Source organism: Marmota monax, unplaced genomic scaffold (assembly GCF_021218885.2).
Source record: "Marmota monax isolate L192 unplaced genomic scaffold, Marmota_monax_Labrador192_F-V1.1 WCK01_AAM20220418_F8-fsc00594, whole genome shotgun sequence".
Lineage (NCBI taxonomy): Eukaryota > Metazoa > Chordata > Mammalia > Rodentia > Sciuridae > Marmota > Marmota monax.
The window spans coordinates 98642-108117 of NW_026692477.1; the positions used below are offsets into that span (position 1 = coordinate 98642).

Genomic DNA, 9476 nt, shown 5'->3' on the forward strand with positions numbered 1-9476 from the left:
TATTTTAAAATGGGTTTTGTAAATTGATGATTCATTTGTTAATATATTATTAGTGAGTCTCTATAGCACACAAAGCAAAGGTTTGATATTACATAGTTCTTACCCTGAAGCAGCTTACAACTTGAATTCAGAATCCCACCTCTCAACTCATCTTCTCTAATATCTCCTGTTTCCATTGCACGTATCTGAAAGTCATCTTTGAAATTTCCTTCTCATCTCCCACAGCCAACAAAAAAAACAAGTTCTAATGTTTCGGCTTTGTAAAAATCTGTCAACATCATCAAAGTCTCTTCATCTCTCATTCCTCAACCTTAGTTTAAGTCCCCATAATCTTTCCTCTGCATCCTTCAGGCTAAGAACCCTGGCAGTGAAACAAGATAGTTGGAATTTGATTCTTGGTTTTACTCTTTGATGATGAGCAACCTTGGAAAATTGCCCATCTTCTGCTATAGTTTGAATATTTGCATTACTAAAAATTCATGTTAAAACCAAATCACCAATGTGATGGTATTAAGATGTAGGGTTTAGGGAAGTTATTAGGTCATGGGTGGAGCTTCATGAATGAGTTAATGAATTCTGTGTTCTTACATGGTGAAAGGGGCACTATTTATGAACCAGAAAATTAGCCCTCAACAGATACTTTAATGTCGAACTTCTCAGTTTCCAAAACTGTGGAAAAAAAAATTCTGATGTTTATAAGTCACCTACTTTATTGTGTTTTGCTAATAGCAGCCCAAATGGACTAATGTTCTTTAGTTTCCTCCCATGTAAAATTGTGAAAATAAAGTGGTCTGCCTCATTTTGAGTATTTAATTAGCTATTATAGGGAAGGTGCTTAGAAGAGAGTCTGGAAATAAGTACTCAATAAATTTCAGAAAGACTTCCTTGTTGCAAAAACCTATCAATGTTATATACATTCTTGTATTTTTTAGTTATTGTTTTGTTTTGTTTTCAGTACAGCGAGAATATTTTTTCTCTTTTAATAAAATTCTGATTGTGTCAATACATTGTTCAACCCTTTCTATTATTCTTGTGATGAATCAAAATCTTTAGTACTACCTAAAAAGTCCCTGTATGGCCTGGCCTTTGTCTACATTTCTGGGTAATTTTCTTCAACATCACTGAGTTATTTTTGAATTAATAATGTCTAAAATCAACTTCCAAAAATCTCCAAAGATGGTAACCCAAAGAGTGATTTATCACTCACATTACAAAGCAGTTCTGGGTCAGCTGAATCTCTGAGACTCTTCTCCAGACCATGAGGGGAAATGTGATTTTCTTCACATTTGGGTATGAAGGTCAAAGGATCAGTCTCTATAGGGTGCATGCTGTTCTATTAAGGCAAAGAACAGGAAAAAGAAGGTCTAGAAAATCTATGCCATTATGTTCAAAGATTTAGCTCATACCTGAAAATTGATATGTCCATTCATCCCCTACCATTCAAACAATAAAATATAGCAGAACCCAAAGTCAATGGAACAGGGAGGCATCTAAGGACCGAAATGGAATAAATCACTGTGGGAAAAAATAAATATATTATTTGTATTAGATAGATAGATAAATTTATATATATTAAATATATATATATGTGTATATATATATATATATATATATATATATATATATATATATTTGCAGTAGCAAATTTTACATTGGAAGTCTTCAAACTCCTCCCTTCAATTTCCCTATTAAGTATATAGTAAATTGCTGTAAACCTACTTTTCTGTAGAACACTAGAAATTACTCCTCCTGTCTAACTATATTTCAAGACTTGCCATCCATTATCCCCGTGTCCTCCCTCCTGCCTGCACTTCCTAACCGCCAGCAAACATATCTTCCGTGTATGAGTGAGAACATTCAGTGTTTGTTGTTTTGTGCCTTGCTTTTGCACATAGCCATGTTCTCCAGCAAAATTATCCATGTATTTGATTTTCTATTAACATTTTACAATTTTCCTTAATAGTATTTTTCAGAATACTAAGTTCAAAAATAATTGTTTGCTTCTTTAATGTATTTCTCCCCATTCACAAATATAAATTTAAACAGAATTGGGGAAGAGAGGAAGCATTAAATCTCTTCTGAGAGATCCCTAGTGGAGACATATTTGAATTATCTACCGATATGCTCAGCCATGGTAATTAACTTCTTGATTAGTCAAAGACCATCAAAGACTCGAAGCAAGTAAGTAAATTAATCCAGTTTCCATCCTCCACTTCTGATTTCCATTCTGGAAACACAGCCAAAAAGACTTTGTAATTGAAAATAAAAATTGAGATTAACTTGCAAAAAGTTACAGTTACCCGAGTAACATGAAATCTTCTTTGGAAAATCAAATATTTTTTAGAATAGCATTGTTCCCATTTTGTTTCTCTCAGGATTCTGGAACACTTTTAGCATCACAAAGAAAATTAGAATAAAGCTTCAAATGTAAGTGTTATTTACAATGTGCTTTCTTTTTACATTGAAAAGTATCAGAGACCTCGCCATGGTTCATTTATTTACTTTTCCCTTAAAATGTGTATTTTTAAAACCTATTTTCCACTTTCATACATCAAATGAGTTTCATTCCTGAGATCTGTGGGAACTGTTCTGGAATTGACAGCAATTGTGGTTCCCTTTGACAACTAACCATGTCACTTAAAAGACTATTTTTAATTATGTAGCAAAGAGAAACCATTCTTCCTGGTTTTAATTTATTTATAATAATGAAATCTTATAGAACCTTTATTTTTAAAAACTTCTTTCTGGATAAGAAGGGCTGTTGTTCCCTGCCTGCCTACCCCACTTACAAAAATAATGATGACAGGGTTCCATTAAACACTGCGAACATAATGTACATAATGTTTAGTTCAATCTAAATGTGGTTACACCAAAGATCAGAGGAAATATAAGAAACTCACTCAACTCTCAGTGAGTTTCTCTTGGGGACTGCATAGCATAGTGGAGAATAATTCCCCAGTAAAGAAGCCAAGAGCAGAGACTATGCTGTGTACACATGTTCTACAGATTCTTGTGTATGTTAGTGCATACTTTATATTCACTGATATGCAAAGAGGAATCTTTCAGACTTAGAGTGTATGTGTGCAACCAATTCACACTAATAGTGATGAAAATTCTCCTTTCTCTTTCATCCAGTTTACAGGGTTATTACCTTCATCCTGTCTCCATGATTCAAAAATCTTCAACAGCTCCCATGGTCTATAGGACTGAGTTTAAGCTCCAGAGTTTGTCACAATACCACATCATTCTCCCCGTGCAAATTTATCCCCACATTTGCCTCATCAGAGATCTTTTTCCCCATCTAGATAAGGTCCTGGTTGATCCTCAAGTGCTCTGCTCTTTCTCAGCTTCTCTTCATGTTCTTTCCTTTACCCTTCATCAGTCCACATGGGACTCACCCCTCAAGGTTCACATAAGCCTACATGGATTTCTCACTACTTTGATATATAATACAGTTATCCTTTCTGTGGTCAATTTTGGCACTTCTTCATATGCTATTTTGCAAAACTCATATCACTCAACTGATTCATATGCAAAGAGCACCATCCCCTGTCAGAATGCAATCTCAGGCATGGTAAGAACTCTGGTTTTTGGTTTTTGTTCTACCCTTATATACTTATTTGTAACTACTATTGGCCTCTGGAATTTATTTTTTATATATTTTTTAGTTGTTAATGGACCTTTGTATTATTTATTTATATGTGGTACTGAGAATCAAACCCAGTGCCTCACACATGTTAGGCAAGCACTTTACTAGTGAGCCACAACCCTATCCCCTGCCTCTGGTATTTTTTTTAAAAAAGCATATACTAAAGCAAAGTTAATTATTTATAAGTATGTTATAAAGGAGTTTTTGAAAGCTGCAATTTTCCATTTTCTTCTTTCTTAATAAATTTTTATCTTGCAATATTTCTGAAATAAGCCTTATGGGTTACCTTGGGTAAGACAAACACATGTGAGAAGCAGGACTTATTTATGAATGCATGCCTAGGGCCCGAGATATTCCTCCACTAATAAGGAAAAGAGGCATTACAGGGTTGATTTCATAACCCTTTCAGACAACTCTGTGACTAGCATAATAAATTTATATTCTCTACAGCCATTCCTCATTTCAGGAAAAGGCAGCAAAGAGGGCAGGGGAGAAGACAAGACATAATCATATGCTAGATAAATTCCTTCCTGGTCTATTTCCTGCTACGTATGACAAAAATAAAATTTATTCTGAATATTCACAAACCATGTTCTTCAGGTCATTTATGCAATTTAGTCCCATGAACTGATGTTTAGGAGGCAATTCTAGAGTTGCTCTTCCCAGGAGTCTCTCTTCAGAAGTCCAGATACCCCTCTGGCGGCTTTCCATCACACTGGCTCTGAAATTCCAGCTGAAGTTGCTGTGCACTTTTCCCACTGATGGCAAGCTACAATGATCAATTTGACACTCGGAGCTCATACTTGGAGAGTTGAAAGAAGAGCTGAGAGTTCTTACACGGCTTGTCTGTACAGAAGATTTTCCACCACTATTGCTGAGGCAACTATGGAAGAAGGTTATACCCAGAATTGTCTTCCAGAAAAAATAAGGGGCGCTCAGTTGAATGAAAATTTCATATAAATCATGAATAGTTTTTTTTAACATATACATTCCAGATATTTCATGAGAGATACTTAAATAAAAATCTACAATTACTTATCTAAAATTAAACTAGGCATCCAATTTTCAAAGTCTAGCAACCATGTGAACAGATGGTTAAAATGTTTTTACTATAGAAGAAGGGAATAATAGCATTTTCTATAGAACATTTTTAGGTACTTCATCAGAAACATAACTTTTATGAGTCTATCAAGTATTATAATTGATATTTTCCTTCTAGAAATCAAATAAATTGACATTTGACAAACCGTGAGCTGCATTGGAAGAAAATAAGAGAACACTACAAAAAAATAAATTTCTCTACTGTTTACCATTTCATCCCATAAACTGAGATCATGATTACCTTGATCTAGAGTAAATTCAGAAGTGAGAAAAAAAAATTGCTATCAAATCCAACATTTATATATAGGATATTGTGGAAAGAAGGGACCATCTCATTTTTTTTATCTGTAACAAATAGACAACATACTTTATTACAAATAGGGAATAAGGCAGCTTCCCTAAGAGTCTCTGAGAGGCCACTCAGGAACACTGATTCATGCAATTATCTTTTGCATCTAGCAGAAAACACATACTGTTTATAAATAATTGCCAATCTGGCCTAATCAACAATCTTTGGTAATAGAGTCTCTTGTTAAATATAGACAGGAATTCTCTTTCCATCCATTAAGTATTCTAGCTTCATTTTTAAAAGCAGACATCATAGATCTGGTTGGGACAGTCAGAGACAGAGACAAAAGAGAATATGAATGAGCTTGAAAACTTATAATTAAATTTCACTCTGAGTGAGCTCCTTAATTCTGTTCATGCAATGATCAACAGCATTAATGAGTAAAGGGATCCAACTCTCTTCTGGTTGAGGGGTCACATGCCTTGCTTTTGTCATTTCAAGTGCCTTTCTTAAAACAGTTACAAGTTTTGCAGAATTGATTTGCACAGTCAGGTGGCATATAGGTGGATATATGGTCAGAGCCAAATCATCCACACTAGGGCAGATCTCATCAGAAATATCCACAATGTCATGCAGTTGAGCCATCTGATCCTTCTTCCCATTCTCTGTCACTAAGATCTGCATTTTCTTCAGGCAGGCTTTGGATGCTGTCACCAGTGCAAGGCATAGAATTATGAGCTCTTGATCTTCCTCAGACCAAGATAAGTCTCACTTGCTTAGAAATCCAAACACTTCATCTTCATCATTGTGGTTGTCCTCCTCAGAATCATTCAAGAGGCCACAGTTAGGGTCACATTCTTCCACAGACTGTTCCATTTCTTCATGTGCATCCTTCACAAAATCTACATTCTTTGTCAGCATTAATAGGGCCGCAGCTTTATTATCTCTTGGTATCTGAGGAACTTGCTGGCATGCAACCCAGACATTGTTGCAGGAAATAAGGTCACTGTTTTCAGGGCTCTGAGATGGAGTGATGAGAAGCACTTCCTCAAGCTGAGCCATGCCTTCCACAATGTCCAAAGTGGCGCTTTTTACCATCTCTCTCAGAGTAATCCCCTGTTCCTTGGAAAGTGACTAGTGCACTGCAATAATTGCCTGATGGCAGCACAGACTTGTTCACAGATCTTTTGGGTTTCCTGTGGTCACAGTGATCCTGTGATCAGAATGGTGGCTTCCCCCGACACTTAAACTGCTGCCTCATTGAGTCTTCTCCAGAACCTCTCCTGATTAAACTCCTCTGGGGTCTCCTGGGGTTCGCTGACAGGTGTAGTATGGTGGTCCGAACCGCCGCAAAAGGAAAAACTGAAGTGAGCGGAGCCACCTCCTGCGCTGGGGTCCTGCCCGCTTTGACCTGCCTGGGCTTTTTTCTACCCCAAGGCCACCACTGACCTTGCCACTCCCCACAGCGTCAGCTCATCCCGCACTCCAGGAAGAAGCAACCTCAGCTGGGCCGCCAAGTGCTGAAGCTCTTTCAAAGGCAGAGCCAGAGTGAGGACTGAGGCTGCAGATGCAGCTTCGCTTGCCATCTCTGGGGACCATCTCATTTTTAAGCAAGAATATAACAAGTGTCATGGAAGCCACTCTGAATACCCTTGTTTCCAGCTAAGTCAGTCATTTGTATATTGGCTCCCTCCCTCCCTCCCACATTCTTCAGTAATTTGACTGTATTTGTCAAGAGTACAAGCTGTGTATCACAGAAGTCTACCTACCTATCCTGCTGCTTCAAATTAATATTGTTACATGGATGTCACGCACTTGTTCTCATTTTCTCTAACTGACAAAGATCTGCTCCTGAGTTTTCAGCATGGCTGTTTATCATCAGTGAATAAAACCCCAAGGACGATAAAATGCATCATCCTATTTGGATCCTATTCCATAAAACCTGATGTCCTTAGTGATACAGGACTGTGACACTGGCTGCTTTTCCACTGGATATTTTGGGGTGACAGCTGGTAAAGAATGTTATGCCCTGATCCTCACGAAAAGGCCACTAAGTAGAGCAGCAAGAATATGTGACAGTTTCCATTTAAAAAGAGCCACATCATGGACAAGAAACATGTGGCCAGCAGAGACGCCCTAGTTTTGTATAACTTGGAAGATCCACGATGTCAATCCCATGGTTTAGAAAAAAAAATATATTAAAGAGTTTACCTAGGACTGTTTGATTGGCAAGTTGATGACTGATTTATGAATTAAATCATCATGTAAGACACTCAATTGCTAAATACATACTGGTTGCTGTGCTTGCTTGAAAATTAGGGAGATCCTCAAAATGAGAGCTGACTGGAAAGATCAAATGAAAATGAAGACTTAGTGGAACTTATTCTGGAAAATTCAAGCTAAATTGTGATTGGCTTTGTTTATACAGACTTAATTTTTCCCAATTTAAATGTATTAGTTTATTATGAATTTTACTTTGGAAGCATCTTAAAATAGTTTGAGTGTATTCTTTTTCTACTGATTCAATTCCATTAGCTGAATATTTTTTCCAGAACCAGTCCCATTTCTAAATTGAGAGTGACTTTTCTAAGTCTCAGCATTGTTCTAAAATTCAAAAGAGGGCTGCCACCTGGTGGGAAATACCAGAATTTACTTTGATTACAGTTGGGCTACATAAAAACCTACACATATTTTCTTTCTTTCTATTTTGATGGATTTACATCCTGTCAGCAGAAATTATTTCTATCACTTCAGAGAAAGAAATTTATTTTACGAAATTATGTAGTTAATCATCAATGAAATCTCTCTTTTGCCATTAACATCAAGAAGGTGAAACTAAGTAGGGAGCAGTCATGATACAGCAAAGGGCTCTGTAAGTCAGCAGTGTAGTTAAGTAACCTAGAGAGAGGAGCTTGCAAAGTTTCACTTGATCAATTTTGGTAGTTGTCCATCCATATAAAGTCTAGCTACTGCTAGAATTTATTTAATAGTATAAAATTATATCCTATCTCCTTCCCAAGAAACAGGATAAAGATGAAAAATTAATTACAAACTTTTAATTAATTATTGCTTACATTTCATTTTTTTCAAATTGTAAAATATACGTCTAATTAAAAACAGGAGCAACTTAGTCTTGAGTAACTTCCACATACTTATTCTCTAAGAGTCAAATACTAACTGTTAGGCTGCTAAAGCAAAACATTGCAGAAAGAATTATGTATTTCTTGTTAATTCAAGAAAAGAAAGAGAAAACAAGAATGCAAGAGAAAAATGAGGGAGTATGGCTGAGAGAAAATGAAAGAAAGAAATATCAATAGAGAGTATGTGAGATAGAGAGAAAAAGAATATGTGAAGAAGAAAAAGAAGGAAGGAGAGAACAGGATAGGACAAGAGAGAACAGGAGAAGAGAGGAGGGAGAGCAGGAGGTAAGGAGAGGTTGAGAACGACAAGCCTCATGGTTGTTTAGAGACTTCATAAGAAATGTTCACATCTCTGCAGAACTAAAAGTGAGACCCTCTTTCTGAGGGTTGTTACTTCCTCAGTTGTTAAGTTTTAACAAGCTGAACGACCACTCTTCAGCTATAGTATTTAACTGTCAGTGCTAGGAGGTCAGTATAACAAGATTCAGATCCTACCTCCATCATTTAGTCTTCAGGAAAATTCCTGAACTCTTTTATGTCTTAATTTCTCCAACTGGAAAGCAGAAGTACTGTAATGATAAAATTGATGGTGTCTGCATCAAAATGTCCAATTGAACTTAAAAGGAACAGCACTAAACACAGTTTTGGACACACAATGATCAAATAATTAATGCTAACAAGATTATAAATTGGTCTTCCAACCTACAATGAAATATGTATCTGTTCTGCAAGCTAGGGTGTTTCCATTTCCTCTATCACCTGATATCTATTCCTTCAAGCTGTAATTTTGTGTAAGAGCAACAGTTATGAGCAAGAAAGAGGTTCAGGTAGATTTCAGGGAATTCAAGGAAATCACCAAGAAAGAGAATAGCAATTGGCCCTCTTCACACACAAATACGGGCCCTAAAAGTAAAATTTCAAAATATTCCACCCTAATCACTTCCAGGCAAAGTTGTAGAAATATTGCTCTTTGGCTCGTGCTTATCTAGTCCAAACAGATAAGTGCTGGGCCTGATATTCAGATTATGATTCTTTATGATCATTTGTGTTTTACTTTTATAGGATTGCATCAGCATATTAAAAAATGCAGTGTTTTCTGCCTAAATATCTTCCCTTCAGAATCTTTTCTCTTGCAAAAGGAGTAAGCAATACATCAAGCAGCATTTCAGACATTTAAATAGAGCTTAAATTTTTATTTCACTGAAATATTTAAACACCTGAGTTTTATCAGCCCTAACAACACAGCATCAATTTGAACCACTCCCACACCACATCATACCACTATTTTCATTTACTT

At 36.3% G+C, this 9476-nt stretch overlaps 1 pseudogene; it reads right to left on the minus strand.

The window, feature by feature from the left end:
- Positions 1 to 5417: 5417 nt before the first annotated feature.
- Positions 5418 to 6625, minus strand: LOC124091848 (cyclin-D1-binding protein 1-like; annotated as a pseudogene).
- Between the last annotated feature and the right edge of the window lie 2851 nt (positions 6626 to 9476).